General features: G+C 41.4%; 1 protein-coding gene across 5 annotated transcripts in view; it reads left to right on the top strand.

Annotated features, from left to right (window-relative positions):
- Positions 1-18531, top strand: part of SGCD (sarcoglycan delta) — a 501599-nt gene that overhangs the window by 174098 nt on the left and 308970 nt on the right. The window contains exon 1 of one of the 5 annotated variants that reach the window (XM_034778042.1): positions 1316-1331. The exons of the other annotated variants lie outside the window; for them this stretch is intronic. The gene's annotated coding sequence lies outside the window, so the exon portion shown is untranslated. Of the gene's footprint in view, positions 1-1315; positions 1332-18531 lie in introns of those variants that run through there. 5 annotated transcript variants of the gene reach the window in all.

The raw sequence follows: 18531 nt of genomic DNA, 5'->3' as shown, positions 1-18531 counted from the left end.
CCGTCCATACTTCAGAACAGCACTGGGTCTCCAGTGGATTGAGCTTGGGGTTTGGGGTCTTAGTTCTCAACCTGATCCTGCCAAATCTTGGGTGTGTGGCCTTAGGCTAGTCACTTAGGACCAATTGTTTAAGGATGGCCACTGATTTTGGGGGCTTCCTTTTTGAATCTCCCTTCGTTGCTGTATCTTGGGCCTCTTATTAAAATTAATGGGACCACAGGGCCTTTGCACTGCTGAAAATCATCAAGCCCAAGCAGACTCATATTAGGGGGCACAAAAACTAGTGGCAAATAGTGACCGTTTTTTGGAAATTCAGGCTTCAAACTCTGTGCCTCAGTCTCTCCATCTGTAAAATGTGACTCCCAAACTCATGGGTATGGGATGACCTGAGTGATCATTGGCGTTACTAGATGGTGCTAGAGCGTGCTCAGTATTGCTGAACTAATACAAGTGCCTGGAATGCAGAAGGTGTTCTAGCTGTATAGGTGCTGATGCTTTGGCGTTTAGTCCCTTCTCTGATGAGGAGGAGCGAGGCAGAGGACAAAAAGCGTCACTCGTCCCCCTCCGTGCAAGGGTAATAGGAGCAACAGGAGGAAATACTGTACCTGGGTTCTCCTTTACGCTGTGTTTTTCTTTTCCCTTGCTCACTGCAGAGAGGCATGCCAGTAGAGTGTGGCCACCATGCATAACCTGGGGAGAGATGAAACCAGACTTGGGCATAAGGTGCTTGGGGAGACATGGTAACCAGTCCCTCATCCACATTCTCTCCCTTCAGCCTCCTAGCTGGGGGAGAATCAAAGGGCCCACAGGAGTGAGAGCAGGAAAGTGCACAGATGGGTAGATGTAATTGCCGTGTGTCACAGGGCATTGTGAGGACTGATTATTGGTTAGTTTGTACAGTGCTGTGAAAATGTAACTCGCCAGATACTTTCACTCTTCCAAACCAAAGTTGCAGAGGCCAAGTGTGGTGTTAACACCGCCATAGCAGGATGACCTCTCTCTTAGTAACAATGAAGCTCCGAGCAGCACCGGAATTGCCTAGGTAAATAATAAGGGGGTTTGTTGTTGTTAAAGAACTACTAAATTAAGAGCTAGCAGAAATTGTGAAGATTTCTTACCAGGGTACAAGGATTCATTATTATCTGATTTGTGCCTGTGACATGCAGCCAGGTAGAATAAGATATGCACATATTGCCTCATAGTAATCACCTTCCAATAGGCTATAATGGCAGAGAATACTAGTATCATAAGTTTGGTGAATGCAGCAATTTATTTTGAATGTTCTTTCCTCCTTCAGGTTATTATGACTGGCTACATCTGTCATGTAGCAGGTATATAATTAAAAAGCATGCTAAGGATTAATGTTCTCATCTTCAATATTTATGCTCATATAGATCGTTAAATTATTTTCAACAGGTAACAGCATTGTGTTCTTGAAGATTTTAAGTAAGCTTTCGCCTACCTAACTGTGTCATGCTCTGAAAATAGAATGCCTCCTCACTGGCAGGTTTTTTGTGGTGATGTTTAGCTGTGTCGATCCTAGAACATGAGAGACACAAGGTGGGTGAGGGTAATGCCTTTTATTGGGCCAATTTCTGTTGGTGAAAGAGACAAGCTTTAGATTCACACAGAGCTCTTCCTCATGCATGTTTTTAATGGAAACTTAATTTTTATATTAAATGAGGTAAATGCAGTTTAAATGTAGTAAAAGCTGAAATTGGATCTTAAAATAGGTAATTTACTAATATATGAGCAAGATTGTCAGGAGTCTCTTAGATGAACAGTCCATTAGATATGTCTGTGAAGACTCGGGGACTTTCAGTGTAAAAATGGAAATCAACATGGCACAGTTTCTAGCTCTGGAAAGGAATTCTGAGATTTAGTGGAACTTTTAAGTTTTATTAGACTGTGGAACTCATTGCTACAAGGTATCATCGAGCCCAAGTGCTTAATAGGATTCAGTAGGGGATTGGAAACTTAAACGGATAATGAGAACATCTAAGTCACGATAGTAAGAATTCAAAGGAAAAAGTTTGGAAATAGTGTAAATCCTCATGCTTCGGGGTGTAAACCTGTTCTCTGAGTAATTGATGGTCAGTGAGAAGCTTTTCCAATGGTTAAGTCTAATGGGTCATTACTAAGGTGTATAAAAATCCAAATGGTACAGAGAAAATTTATGCTACTGGAATATTCAAGAGGGTAAAGGCTCAAAAATGATAAGATGGTAGTAGGGAAACCAAGATGGTGGATTGACTGGAAGTTCAGATGCCTGAAAAAGAGGCATCTGATGCAGTTCTCAATGAGGAATGTGGGTTATGCTGATTTTTGGGAGTACCGGGGACAGGTTATGAAATAGAGAGTTATAAGCAAGGGAAAATAGCATATTGCACATGGACAATGTATCACTTGAATATTTCTGAGCAACCTGGATTTGAGCATCCTTCGCCGCCACACAAGGAGATCAGAGATCAAAGACATTAATAAAAGGAGGCGAGGTATCCTGGCTGAAGTTGAAACTAAACATGAGATATAAGATGATGTTTTTAAAAAGTCACCCATGTTCTAAGTGCCTTTGCATCATTATGGTTGTAATTATTACAGTGGAACCTAAAGGCCACGACTCAGATCAGTGCCATTGGGATGGGCACTGGGGACTTCACTTTAACTATAAAGGATGCTCCCCTGGGATCTAGAAAGAAAGCAATCATTGGACTGAGAGCTGATGGGGGCCTGGTTAGTTATAATCACATTGAGGGGACAGTTGAAAATCAGTATGATTCTGATTGATGAGCTTTTGCTCACTGGGGATTGCATTTTGACCCACAGAGAGATACAGCCAGAGAGCCACGAAATAGCATCTCTCTCTCAGCCTGAACTCAATAACCCTAACCACACCATCCTCACAGTGCGAGGTTTCTACTTGCTCCTACAGAAAGCTACACCTGTTACTCAGCATAATTAAAGGCTGGTAACTTGTGCTGATCATCAGGGTTGGAAGGGACCTCAGGGGGTCATCTAGTCCAACTCTCTGCTCAAAGCAGGACCAATCTCCAGATAGATTTTTACCCCAGTTCCCTAAATGGCCCTCTCAAGGATTGAACTCACAAGCCTGGGTTTAGGAGGCCAATACTCAAACCATTGAGCTATCCCTCCCACCCCAGAGCCTGCTCCTCACTTGCTTCACTTTCTCTGGAGACATAATGCTCAGTGAACTCTCTCGAAACAATAAGGGCCAGGTTTTTAAAGGTATTTAGGTGCCTTAAGTTGCAGGTAGGTGCATAGTGGGATCTACAACATTGCCTAGGTGCCCAATTCCTTTTAAAACCTGGCCCTAGGAACCGGCTTATCCATTGTTGTGCATAGTGTGCAGTGAGTTACACCAGTGCAAAGAGAGCGCAAAATGCACCAGACTGGAATGGTAGTGCCTTGCGTGCACATTACACTCATTTTGCACTGTTATAAATAACTACCCCAGCTGCAGGGCAGTGGAGAATCAGCCCCTAGGACCTAGGATAAATCCATGAAATGTGTATTCCTGTAAATATGCTACTTATTTCTTTGATGCATGGACTGGAAAATGAAAAGAAATCCAGTAAATGAACAAATGCAAACCCTTCTGCCAGTGGCATTGCGCTAACATGTGTTTTCATTTCTGGCCATCGTCTACTTCCCCGGTTTCTTTTAATAAACGTTCTACAAATGTTCATTCAGAATTCATTCAAGATTTAAAGCTGAAGCCACAGAGTGATACACTCAACAGAATGATAGTTAGCATTTCAGTCACTTTAGCTGAACACAAAATACGTCACTAGTTTCTGGCTCCATTAAGGATTCTAAGTGAGAGACTGCAGTCCTAGAGCAGGACGCAATTATTTTTAGATAATATGTATTGAACTGCAAGATCCACCATGAAGGAAGTAGCAATAATCATTTAAGAAAATGCATTCAGCTAAAAAGTGGAGAAGTTGACAAACTTCTGGTAAAGTTTTACTGGTACATCAGTGTTAGTGTAAAATTATCCAATATCCAATAATATCACTGTAGGATGCTCTTTTCAAAATTACTTGGGCTAGATTGAGGCCCATTCTGTATGCCTATATGGGTGAGTAAGGGAGCCTACAGTACCCCATCTTACCCAGTGCTGACTGTCTATACCCTAAATAATACCATGAGGTTCCAGCCTCCATAAACTGCTATGTCCCTTCCACACAGGGCATCTGAGCGGAAGATGTTAGTGAGCAGGGGAGAATAGGAAAGTCTTAGCTCCATCCCCACAACGTGCTAGCCAGTACAACTGCATTGACATGTTGGGGGCGTCATATGCTGCTCCAGGGTGTAACATTGGTGTATGGTATGTCCCCCCCTGAGTGCTGGGAGGCACATTGTAACTTTCTGAGCTGCCCCATACGCCGTGTTCAAGGCAAAGCCACTGTTGAGCCCAATATGATCAGGCCCCAATATTAATGCATCCCTGAGGGATATTACCGGCCTGGCAGTGGAGCGCCTCATGTCATTACACTGCTTGTTGAGGTTCTGTCGGAATGTTCTTTATCAAACCCTATTTGTCAGTGGTTTCTGACAGAGCTGGTAAAGATAAAAGCCTTGCTGAGTGGCTATGCAGCCACTCAGCCAATGTACTTTTCATAATGGCAAGGGTGTCAGCCCACGAGACAGATTCGTTTTGAGAGACTGTACTTTTTGCCTCGTCATGGAAAAATAATACCTGATTTGATTTCAGGTTGTAGTTTTTTAAATCCATAGCAAGGAGTCGGGAACAAACTGTGGCCAAGGTGAGATCCAAACTGTGCTCTGTGAACAGGTGAAATTCATCCCAGTGCTGCGGGCCCTTATTTTGTGGGTGTAAGTGCGACTTAAGTGGTGCATGAGCCATGTGCTAGCTCTCTGCACCATTGTCAATTACAACCATGGAGTTCTGGATCAGTTAAAGCAGAGAACATGCGAAGTATGGGGAGTGAGCAGGTGGAATGTAACTGTGAACTGTCCCCATACTGCTTAGTTAACTGGCCTGGGCGGGCGTTCACTGGAAGATGTGGTAAGCTCAGAAAAACATTGGGATTTGGATAGTTAGTGAAGGAGAAATTTGTGGGATTCTACAAAGACTGAGTATTTGAGTGTATCTGCATCGATTTAATTCTTCCACCTAGGAACTTAATGACAGTATATAGGGAAACCGGACTTCAAAGCTGCTCAGGAAACTACCAACTATAGTTAGTTAATTGAGGGGAGTCGACTAATCAAGGTGCAGCGGAATTGTTCTTGGTACGTTTGAGGATACTGTGGGGCAATCCCTTAAAATGGGATGTTGCCTATGATGTGTGGCCTTCTAAATTGGTTTCAAGGCACGTAAAAATGTAGGGGGGTTGCCTAGACAGTGGGGTCAATGTTTTCTAAAAGTGTGTGCGTTGCGTGCTCATGAACCAGAGGGATTTACACAGGCGTATACTTATGCATAGCCTGATTCAGGAAGACACTGAAGCATGTGCTTAACTTTTACTCCCGTGGAACTTAAACGGGTAGATAAGTGCTTTCCTGGATAGGTTGTTTTCCTCAAGTGGGGCCCATATGCACCACACATATGTATACACACACAAGTGGAGTCTGCATACACTTCAACAGGCACGCTTTAAAACAACCTGGGCCTGTATGTAGAGATTTTTTTTTTAATAATCTACTTATTTTTATAAATGTCTTTTTTTCTCCCTCCCCCCCCCAACTTAAATTGCCAAGTACAGCAGCACATCTCTGGCTCCTTTCTCTCTCTCTATCTCCAGTGTATTTACCATAAAAGATCTTTGCCTCTGGCAGTAGCTTATACTTCAGTGGAGTATCACATGTGGGAAGCTTATCTAACATCATACAAAAATGTAATAAGTGGGTGGAGGGAAATCCGAGGGTAAGTCTTTAAAAAGTTCTCTGAAAGATACCGTGTTTTAACATGTATCACGCTCTTGGATAAACACTGCAGACTAAACATTCCAACATCGTGTTATGTGAGCACAACATTTGTGTTCTGTAATAAACACGTCCATAGAGTGCACTGAGTTGTTGCAATGATCCTGAGTTATAGCAAAATTAACAGAGCTGTAATAACCTAGCTGGAAGAATTTGGCACTGTCATAGCTAAATTCTCCTGAATGCTCAGTGCGTACTCAAAACCACTTATAAAGAACATTAAATATAAGTGACTTTTGTGAATCTTGCTGTAGAAAGACAGGGCAGCCCTACTCATAAACAAAAGTCACCAGAGGATTAAGTGGCTGGGTAGCAAATGTAAAGCATTGTGATACATTGCTGCTAAAAATAACACTTGCTAAACAATTATCTTCTGTTTGCTTCCCACTTTTATATTAGTTGTTTGCCATATAGTATCAGCTTGCTTTAATAGAAACTCTCCACTTCCAGTTCTTCATTTGTGATGTGAGCTGCTTAATCATATGTCACATATAAGATACATATGATACACATGGGGTTCACTATAACTGTTCACATCTTGAATATATATGCTGCTATGATCAGATTACTGCCAAACCCATGGGGGGGACATATAGATGTGTGTAAAACCAGGCAAAACACTAGACAGATAACACAGAAAGCAGTAGCAGTGTGGTGCCTTCAACGCACAGGGAGTTTATTGTGGCCATGAGTCAAACAGCAAGCAAGGTAAATAGTTAAATATGTGCCTAATCCAAATCCCATTCAAGTCAAAGGAAAGACTCTCACTGACTTTAGCGAGCTTTCAGGTCTACCAGCAGAAGATACAAAATACACATTTGGGGTGTGTGAACCAGTTGCCTTAATTTCTGTCTCATTTAACATGATCATCATTCTACCGCCTTCATTTGTGGGTTACATTTTGTGGGCACTGTGTTGAACTGTCAAGATGGTGAAACCTTAACATCACAAGTTGGCGTTTGTTGTTCAAACTTGCCTTCTGGCTCTTAATAATTTAGCAAAACAAATGGGCCCTTACGCATAAAGAAATGAACTCATACTGTCTGTTGCCATAACTCGTAGGCATTGTGATGTTTATTTGTGAGTGTGTGCTGTGCTTCTTTATTATTATTGAATTATTCAGTGCTGAGTGATAGAAATATGTCTACCCAGTGGGTGTCAGGAACAGTTTCCAGCACAGTTTATAAAGATATGTCAGACTTTCGACCTGGAGCACTTGTGCTGTCCATTGTATATAGAGAGGGACTTTCATCAAAACATCAGGTCAAAGAACCGCTATACTTTATAAATAAATGTTTTTGATTCCAGATCTGGATGCAAACTTAGGGCTTGATTTGGATCTCCTACTGGTGAAAATCATCAGTAACTCCACTGAAGTCAGTGACGTTATACCTGTGTAAAGCTAGTGTGAGTTCAGAATCAGGCCCTTACTCCTTTTCCTGTTGCTGTTTTAAATCTAATGCATACATAAACACAGTGGGAGCTTTTTAGAAGCGCTGTCCAGAGTGGGAAGTAAGAGATTTTGGCTCAATTTGAGCCCCGTGTTTATTTTCAATGTTCAGCAAGTTTTCAGCGATAACCCAATTGTTAGTAAACGTTTGGTGGAAGTACCTCATGACTTAGGTGCTTTAGAAGGAAACAGTATAATTATGTCCATTATTTTCTTATCGCCAAGCATATGTAAGGTCACAAGAAATTTGATTCCATTAGAAACACTTTAGGCTAGATTCTGCTGTGTGGTTTATGGGTACTTTTGGGACAAGAGGATGTAGGCAATCGATCCTCCCACAAACCACAGATTCACCTAATCTTCGAGAGATTGCTAGGAGGGAAGGCCTGTCTGGAGCACCATGGCCCTAAGGGGATGTGGTCTGCCAGTATTCGGCTGGTGTCCTGCCCCTACCTACTAGATGCAGTTTGCAGCACTAGCAAATAGGGCATGCACACAGCTCTTTTCCAAAGGGAAAATGTGTCACAGCCGCCCGCTCTGAGCCATCCCGTACAGGAGGGCTCTTCTGCTAGACATGCAGCAGTTACTGCCCCAACCCTCCTCCTCCATCTACCCCATGTATCATTCCAAATATAAAGCACGGCATGTGAAGCACGGTAACACCCTTTGTTCGGGACCTGAACTGTGTTTCTCCCAATAATCTGTGATCACCGTCCTACTGTATCGCAACTGTTGGGGTTACTATGCCTGCCTGAGCCAGAGTTCTTCCATGTTTAAACTCTGTCCTTCCATGTTTAACTCTAATCGACCTTAACAACCAAGGACAGGAATTGGAATGTGTAAATAGCTAGTTAGCAATTACGACCTTGCTTATACTAGGTACCAAACGATAACGATGAGGTTTGCATGTTTCTAGCTGGGGAAGGGGTAATAAACTAAGGGTAAACAGGACCAAATAACTGTTTAGGGAGAAGTTACTAACAAGCTAGATTTATAGCCCTAGAATGATTTAGTTGCTTAAATGTATAAACATGCCTTCGGTAGAGAGGGGAGCGGGAGTAGAGGAGGGGTGGTGGAGAGGGGGGGGCTTAGTTGTAAAATGTATAAAGAAGAGAGAAACTGTTTTTGCTGGTGTGCTCGATTTGAGACTTGCCTGTCTCCTTGCACCACTTTGGGATCTCAAATAAACTTTGATTGTTTCTCCACCCCGGTATGTTTATTGGCGTGAAGCACTCCGGGCACCGAACCCCACTGTTGCTGTCCTCGGGCCCCTGTGCCGGCAACACACCCGTTCCTTATTTCATTCGCTTTATCCTGTGTGCTAACGCGGACCTGTTAGCGGTCCCCGGTATAATGAGAGTCTTGCATGGAAACCTCAGGGGCTTGTCTACACTTTCAAGTGCCCCAGTGGTAGCATTCAGTGAAGATGCTGCCTACGCCGATGAGAGAACTTCTCCAGTCAGGGTAGATACTCCATCTCCCCCAGAGGTGGTAGCTATGTAGGCGGAAGCCCTCCTGTAGACATAGTGCTGTTTACACCGCGGGTTAGGTCGGTATAACTATATTGCTCAGGAGTGTGGATTTTCCACACCCCTGAGCGATGTAGTTATACTGACATAAATTGGTAGTGTAGACCAAGCCTAGATTAAATGAAGATAGCAGTGTTCCATTCGGTTGCATTATAAGACTGTGGCACTACGTTTTTTTAATTGTCCATTACACCAGGAGATGTATCACAAACACACAAGTGTTGCCAGTAGAAACAAACCGTGTCTACCATGAGCCAGACTTAGACATGTGCAAATGGAATTTAAATACTCTTTTAGACAAAGTGCAAATTAGCTTTTCATCACACATTAATGTAACGCTAATTGCTCTGTAACCATTAGTAACCTAATTTTATTATTTTCAGGATGCATACATAAATAAATGTTGAATATTTTAGTTATCTAGAACGAAGCTAAAATATTAATGAGGACATTGCCTCAGTCACAGAGACTTTAATATGAATTTCTGAAATTATATTAAGAGTTAATTAAAAAGCTTTTCTTAATTGTTTCTTGTTATGGTCAGATGTTGATGCTAATCTTTTGCAGGAGTGTACTGAGTTCATTACATACCCAGAGCATACAGCTATGTAGTCTCAAGCGTCACAGTGGAGGAATATGTTTCCATATTGCAAAACTCCACGTGAGATGGGAGCACAACTTTATTATATATTTTTTATTGTTTTTGTTGCTTCGCCATGTCAGACTCAAAGCCTATAGTTCCATTTTAGGAGCCCACAGCTAAAAATACTGAATACCGTGCTAGCTGTAGGGAGGGAGTCATTTTGGGTGCCCATCTTTTTGGTGTAGGCCAAAGACCAGCAAAAACAACATGAGGGGTGGATGTTTGTGGATCTGGGCTGGATCCCCAACTGGTGTAAATTCAGGTAGCGCCACTGACTTCAGTAACAACAAGGAGTCCAGTGGCACCTTAAAGACTAACAGATTTATTTGGGCATAAGTTTTCGTGGGTAAAAAACCCACTTCTTCAGATGCATGGAGTGAAAATTACAGATGCAGGCATTGCTTACACCCAAATAAATCCGTTAGTTTTTAAGGTGCCACCGGACTCCTTGTTGTTTTTGTGGATACAGACTAACACGGCTACTCCCTGATACTGACTTCAATGTATCTATGCCAGTTTACATCAGTTGAGGATGTGTCCCATTACGCAGCCCACTGGGTATGATTGCCAGGTGTCATGGCTGCAGGGATAGCTACACCTCTGGCCCTTCCTATTTTACCCAGCGCTTTCAGAACCCAAAGCCATGGTAACTTAACTGTTTCACTCCTGGCGGTATCAGGAATAAATCAATGGGAACACAGCGCTTCTGCCTGATGAAAGATTAATACAAGTAAGCGTGCTCTTATCTAAAACTACTATTTATTAGATTTAAGCACACAGAGACATAAGCAATAGGTTTAGAACATCCCAAATAATTACCTGAAATCTGAGATGGTATTGAGTAATTGGCAGCAGGTCAGCAAGGGCCTGTCTCTTCCCCGCTGGGGACTATGTATCTCAGGATAGCTTCATAGAACTGCTCCAAAATACACTCTATTATCTAGTCTTTTTATAACTAACTTTTACAAAACACATAGCTCACAGTCACCCCTACTGGGTCATCACTTCTAACTCCAATCACCTGCTTATCAACAAAACATTCCCAACAATCTTAGCCATAATAAGCTTCTATATCAAAGGCGCCCACACTCAAGGTGTCCGTCCACTTATTTTCTTTGTCTCATAATTTGTTGACTCTTCTCCCTGCCTCCCATTCTGATTAGCAGAAACTTTAAGCCTGCAGCTAGCATTTGACCTCCAAAAGCCCTGCTTGTCCAAATTAACCCGTAACTATGTGGTGTTCTATTTTATTAATTCCTGGTGGATGAATGTACACAATAGGGCTGCAATTAACTTGATCAAATTCTGTGGTAACACCCTGGAATTGAGGGGCATAACACCTGGTCTCTCTGAGTGAAGGGGTCAGGGCTCATGCCTTTACCTCTCCCGGAATGGAATTCCATGTCCAAGACCGGTTGTCTTCTTTCGTATGGCTGGTGGAGAGCAGCAATTACAATTTCACCTGAAGATGATGGAGCCAAATGGCTACATGAGGGGTAGCAGAATTTATTGCAGTAAAGCCTCCTTCATATTTGTAAATTGGGCAGTAGGTGGTGATATGTTCGATGGTCTGTCATGGGGAGCCACACTCGCATGCCGGGGAGTCCTTGATTTTCCATATGTCCATTAGATATCTGCATCTATTATGGGTGGTTTGGATTCGGTTCAGAGTTGACCAAAATGACTGTGGAAGGTCAAAACCAGGAACCTTCCGCATCTGATCCAGCACCAGGTGCTTATTTTTTAAATCTTGTTTAGCCCAATCTGCTTTCCAAGCCGCCTCCTGATCGTAGCCTGATTGCATGAGGCTAAACAAATGTTCCCAGAAAGGCTTGCGGGACTTGAGTGGAAGATGGCAGCTTTCACATGGCCCACTCTGTTATGTGAGAATTTATGATGAATGCCATCAACTAGGTGACTGAACAACGCTCAGCGATCTCCCAGTCATCAGAGCAGCACCTCAACATGACCGGTCATATACAGTGACAGCCATCTTAAACGAGTGTATTTTTTGTTTTAATAGTAGGAACAAAGTGTTTAGGAGAAAAGGATTTTAAACAACAAACAATCCATACATGTAACCATCCCTTGATGATCACTTCAGCAAGTCCTATGTCAGCCCAAACAGCTCCCCAGCAACTCCCACTTCTCTGGAAAGAGACTTTAATTGTTTATAGTCCAGTTGGTGTTCCTTTCCCAGTGTAACCTCTGTGTGGCAGGTTGTAGAATCTCCTCAGCTAATAGCTTGGGCATTGTCTCTTAACAATCCTGAAGTGTTTGTTGTGGGTGGCTTATCTTGAGCCACAGTTTCCCCTTCCTCCTCGTTTTTCCAACAGCCTGGTTGATTTAACCAACTATAGGCTTATGTACAGTAAACATCCCAATAACCTGGACAACATACAGTATTCATAAATTATTACAGAGCAGCTCACCTCCGTCACAACCTGTATGGAGTTTTGCATGCATATCTTCCATGATCTGAATAGTGCAAGAAACTCACCATCTGTCATGTACGGTACCTTCTTGAAGGAGAAAGGCGACTTTGCGGGACACTCTGTAAATGAAAGAAGTGTTTTACACAGATATCAGTGTAATCCATTGAATACAAGTAACCTGCTGAGAGAGACCATATAAATCAGTTTATAAACTTGTTTTTAATTTTTTTTGGCAGACTTAGGAAGCCAATTAGTTCGGTAATATATATTCAGCTTTAATGGGTAAGTAAATAATTAATGTTATTGCCTTTGTAAATTTAGCTTTTCAGTTGTAAATTAACATAATTAAAAGAGTAATGTTTCAGTATGCATTTTACCAGCCAAATTTAAATCAAGCAATTAAACTGTAGGTTTTCCACATCAAATGAGCTGAGCTTATAATGATGCAAACTGTAGACATAAATTTGTTTTTCTTGGTGAGATTCATTACAAGGACAGGAAGGAAAATGTGCTGCTGTAAATGCAGTCAAGTAAATACTCAAAAGAACCACAAATGTCTATTTTTAACTACTTTCTGTTGTCCATCCACATTAACAAAAAGAAAACCAAAGGGGTCTGACACACTTTCTGCACATCAAGCTCTTGCATGGAGATAATTGCTAGCGTCTTATTATAGCGGTCACTGTAAAAGGAACCAGATAAAAGTTATCAGCCCGCTCTGTGGGTGAAGACACAATGTGGTGCAGCTCTTTAGCAGATGTAAATTGCCACAGATCCACTGACTTAAATGGAGCTGTGCTAATTTTTGCCAGCTGAGGAGGATTTGACCCTGCAGTTTTTCCTTCATGCTGCCTTATCGCGTCTTGCTTTATCGGATGTACATATGCCACCCTCCCAAGCCAGTCCTCAAGTTTGGGCTTAGTTGGCAAACACAGCAATCAGGGCTAACTGTGGAAGAAAAGATAAGTGATATGACTATCTGACTCGCTTTCTCTGTAGCTTGGACGTGAACTACGGATGGCAATATTTTAGAGGCTACATAGATATCTTAAAAATATTTTTTTTATTAGAGCAGGTCATGAGCCTCTAAGTTCAAATCCAGTCTGACCTGTCCAAAACTCGAAAGTTCATATTAGGGGTTTGGATCCACTCATTCTATAGGTGAGGAGCCATCTGCAATATTCAGATCCAGATGTGAAATTTTCCCAGCTTCAGGGGTATTAGGATTTAAGGTTGTGCTTTGGACCTGTCTCTAGTTTTTACCTGTCAGTCAGGAAACAAACTGGGTGAGATGATTTAAAACAAAAAACAAAAAAAACAAAAAAAAACCCCACACGCAACCAAGAACGTCAAAAGTGAAAAATAATCTCAGATCAAACAAAATTTGGGAGCCCATATTGGAACAACAGAGCTATAGACATTTTTAATCTTGCAGACTTTGCAGTATGTAATTCATCGTAGACTGAATAGTCTATTTTCTAACTGTTCAAAATGTTACTAAGAGAGGCATTTTGCAAAGTGCCCAAGATTTGCAGAGTTGTAATGAGAAGAGTTTCCTGATGCATAGGCACGTGCACAAACATGTTAATTGACATTTCTACAATCTGTGATTTCATTGTAGTTTTAAAGTACCAGATCCCCAATGGGCAAATTTATCACTGGTGAAAGCCCACAGCAATCAATGGAGTTATACTGGAGATGAATTTGGGTCAGCCAACTTTCTTTTAGTGTTCAGAACATTTGCAGTGTTATGCAGATACATAGCTGCAGTCGCCTTCTATTTTGCAGTATCCAATTTGTTTAATGGTGAATGGATTGAAAACGGTTCTACCTTGGGAGGAATTTGGGCTAATTGATTTAAATACACACAGGGCAATAGTACAGTTTTGATTATAGGATTTTTTTTCACAGTGTAATTTCTGATTTTTCAAGTGTCTTTTTCAAAAGGCAAAGCTAAATAAGCTCCCCTGAATATTAGCTAATGGGTCATATTTTTAAGAAGTCTCCAATTGTGCAAACACAGTAAATTGCAGGTGCAATGAACTGGGAATTTTGACACCTAGTACCTGATTACAAGCACAGTTGGCTTCTGAGTTCTGTTAACTGTGCATGCAAATGTTCAGGAGTAGAGATTGTTTTAATATATTGGGCCCAATGATTGCAAATTTTTTATTGCTGGCAAGGAAGATTTCTTTTCTGCTTCCCAACACCACCTCTAGAAATTAGTGAATTCAGGTTTGCTTACTTGGTGTTTAATGTAACATCAGCCCCATTTCGATTTGAATGAGAGCTCAGTTGAGTTCTACAAACTAGCCACAAAGTTCTCTTTGCAGTGGGCTTTTGTCCTCTCAGGTCAAGTTCTACTGGAAGCTAGTGATGTGTTCTATGTGTTGACCAACTAAGCTGAGATTTCAGACAGAGGCCGGGATCTTGAGCTGTGACCAAAGAATGCTCAACGGTGTGCGTGTGTGTGTTTGTACAATGGTAATTTTAAATTCCCCTGATTCTGGTGCTCTCCTCCTTTGCTGTTCTGATTCCCAGCACAGATTAGAACATCCTGAAGAGTGCTCTAATTTAGGCCGGCTACTAACAGCCCTGATATTGATGCTAGCAGCTGGGGGTTGCCAGGTGCAGGACAGCCCAGCCATACAGCCGGAAGGTGCTGCTTCTATTGTTCTCCTCCACTTGGGCAATTCCAGTGGCTGGCAAAGCCAGCTTTGCCCCACTGAAGAGGTGTGAAGTTGCCCTATTGTATGGGTGAATTGGGCCGAGAGTATTTCCAATTGTTACCAGCATATGTTAGTGGCGGAGGCATTGAAGATTTATGCAGTGCCCAGGGCTGTAATGCCTCCTGCAGCAATGCCGCTTTGTTGCTTTACTATTCACTGAAGTTTTTCATTAGGTAACGCATTAAAACTAGATATTCTGGGCTGGAAAGCATGGCATGGAACAGAGTATGGGGGGAAAGCAATTATGGAAAGCCTAATTCTCATGTTCCACCTTTATTTATCAATTGCAAACATATTGGTGCTAATCAGCTGTGAAAAGCTGGCTGTGCATAGAAAACAGTTTCTTCCTGCAGGAGTTCTGAAAGCACTGGCTTATGTGGCTCACAAATGCTCTGTTTCTTTCCTGATGATCTTTTGGCTCACTCCCAACATTCTCCAAACCCTTCGATATTTCCCAAAGACTTCTCTGGTGCTCCTCTTGAACTCCGGGTCCTCTCCGATCCTCTCCCTTGTTCGCCAGGCCACTCATCAAAGCTCTTTTCTGCTATTGACCACGCTGCCCCAACCCTTATCCATTCTCGCTTCCTCATTTTTCTGATGGTTTGTCAGACTTCTGCAGTTCCCTCTCTCCTGCTCCCCTAACTCTGTCCTTTTATACTGGTGACGGAAATTAATTCGCCTAAAGTTCCAAAGGGATATGGGGCTGATTTTGGTACAAACACTTAAAGCAGCACATAGATTGAGGAACTGCATTACACAAACCTGGTGTGGTATTTTTGCTGGAAGTATGCAATCAGACAGCAGCAGCAGAGAGAGAGAGAGAGACACACACACACACAAGTAAATACAGTACAGTACTGTCTTAAATGTAAACTACTAACAAAATAAAGGTAAAGAAATGTTTTTTCTACTGCATAGTAAAGCTGTATTAAGTCAATGTTCAGTTGTAAACTTTTGAAAGGACAACCATAATGTTTTTTTCAGAGTTGGAGAACAACCTCCATTCCGAGGTTTTCGTAACTCTGAGGTTTTACTGTATCAATCCATTTCAACACATTTTTCAACATAATGGATCAGATTTTTTCATTGTCTGAGACTTTATTCACTGTTCTCAGTTACGTGTTTATAGGCTTGGTTTGTGGTTATATTCTCCCAGTGTTGCACCAGTGTAAAACTGGAGTAATGCACTGGTGAGTCATGATCTGTTTTTTTAGAGTAACTCCAAACTGTCTAAAAGTGTAGCTTATTGAATAAAATTTTTGGAAGTTGGGAAAGTAATATTTTTTTGCTACTATGTAACAAAAAATGGCTTAATAGACCGAAACCCTGTTTTGAAAACAGAATCAGATTCCAGGCTCCCAGTTAATGGAGCAAAACTTTACACTACGTGTGATTTGAAGTGGTTGAGACATTAAAAATAATAATCTGAGTTTATAGTGGAAGAACCTGCCCAGAGAATGCGGTTCTGCGATAATAGGAAGCTGACAATGGTATGTCCCATATATCATAAAGTCCAGTACATTTTTATTTCCTATAGCATTTTTTATACCAACTTACTCTCATATGTTTCTCAGAGATAAAGATTAAAGTTACAGAGTAAACAAAAATAAATAACAAGAGAGAGAAATTAAGAAGCATAAATAAGATTTGTTTTGAGGTGACATTTGAAAACCAGGGGAGATGAATGTTTTTCATTTATTTATGTATTTATTTTATCAAAAGCCAGGAAGGGTTCATCTATAACACAGGGACAAAAGACGCTGGGCAGCCAGAGATTTGCCATGCGGCAAAGCAGCGTTTTCATACGAACAGTCTGAGGGGGCCCTGGTTTCAGTGGGAGGAAAGTTAGGCCCAGTTTTGAAAATCTCACCTGAAATGTGCAAAAGGGAATGTCTGTGAACTAGAGGGAAAAATCAAAAGGGAAAAAAAAACGGGAGTGGGAGGTGGGTGGGGGGAGGGGAGGGAAGTGTAGCGGTGGCAGAAATAGAAATCATTGTACGGGCTTAGCTGATGAAACACAAATGCCTGAGGACAAGTACGAGTATAATGCAGAAAGGACAGGATACTAATGCAAAGCTGTGGGAGAGAAGCCACCTATGGTTATGTGAAGGTTACTTGTTAAGGCTCGGGTTCTATAATAGGATCCACCTGTATGGAGTCTATTGTAGTACCGGGACCTAAGTGTATTTGAGTCTTCTTCCAGTGGTAAGGAAAGCTGTGACTCATGTAGCTATAGAATGGGAAACGTGTCCCCATGTTTATCTTTTAAGGCAGGTAAAAGCTTTCTGTAGCAGTGACAAAACATGTCCAGTGAAGGTGGTCCAGCTCCTTTTGTGATGCCTGATCCTGCATCCGTTTTAGTCAATGGCAAAGCTCTCATTCACTTTGTGATGCAGGATCCAGCCTTTGATGATGAACTTCTTTTCCAGGAATGAGCGATGACTGTCTTAGCAGCCAGAATGAATAGTCTTGTTGTCGTCTTCATGGATTACTGTGGTGGTAAAGACCAAGGGGAGAATAAGATCAGGTATTATGAAAAATTGTGTCCCTGGCCAAATAATTAAAACATGAGTGCTGAGGTCTTCTGCAAACCAGCCAATAGGGGCAGATCCATCAGAAATGTAAAAGGGATGCCTTTTAAGAACAACTTTTACAACAAGCTGGAGAGAGGGCAATATTTAGGTTAGTTAATAGGGGGAGAAATTTGTTTCTGTTTGGATCTCTTGGCTTGTAAGAGGAGTGAGCATACATCATCTAACATTGTTACAATCAGAGTCTGAAAAGTTTGGCTGAATATTCCTTCCCAATATTCAAAATACTTGTTTCTTTTTTTGATTATTTCTCAAAGATCTGTAGCTGTCAGATAAAACACATTTCATAGATCTTCCACTGAAAATAATATTTTCTATTATTTTGGAGGCGGAATGGACAGTGAATCACGTTTCTTCTTTGCTTTGTGAATTTCCAAATATCTTCTTTGGTGGTACTGGAATGAAAAGCCAAGAATGCTCTATGGATTGTAGCTTGTTCTGAATAGATCTAAAGGTGCCAGTTAATAACACATGTAACATACAAAATAAACCTTTTAATTTAACTTCACCAATAAGATTAAGGACAGTTACTTTCATGTTCCCTTTCCGTTGGGACGAAGGGGGGTGTTTACATGGGGGGAATACACATATGATTATCATTGTCTTAATACACATTATCTTACAAAGCATCTTCAAATATGAATCTGTTAGGCCTAGTTGAGAGAAATAGAATTTTTGTGTGTGGAAGATCTGGCCAGTTAAGTGCATGTTGTTTGATATCCAGGCCCTGGTTCAAGAAGGCACATAAACACACGTGCTTAAGTCCCTAGGCAGTCAATGTGTAACATGCAAATATGCTTTCCCACAGTTCCCCTCTTTATTATCTTTACTTTCAACTGAACTAACAGAACAAACAGTAATGGAGCAAAATTCTCAAAGGCTCAAAGCGCTGAAGTGCTTTTCTCAATAGGGACGGATGTAAATCATGTACTTAAAGTGCTTTCCGGCATTGCTGTCCCAGGTAATAACAGGGCTGTAATAATATCGGCTAGTGGTAGAAGTTGGGGAAAGACAAGCTTCCTTTTGTCTTTTGAATCTAGACATTGTAGCGCTGCTAAAACAAGCTCTTTTCTTCTGGAGATGCACATTTTTATTTTACATTGCAAATATTTCCATTGATTTTTTTTTCTTTTTGCAGAAGTTATTTATTCTTTTGAAACAGTAACAAGCCTGCCCACCAG

The sequence above is a fragment of the Trachemys scripta genome, chromosome 8 (genome assembly GCF_013100865.1).
Source record: "Trachemys scripta elegans isolate TJP31775 chromosome 8, CAS_Tse_1.0, whole genome shotgun sequence".
In the NCBI taxonomy this organism is placed as follows: Eukaryota; Metazoa; Chordata; order Testudines; family Emydidae; genus Trachemys; species Trachemys scripta.
The sequence above is the reverse complement of the archived record's forward strand: the minus strand, read 5'-3'. Positions and strand labels throughout refer to the sequence as shown.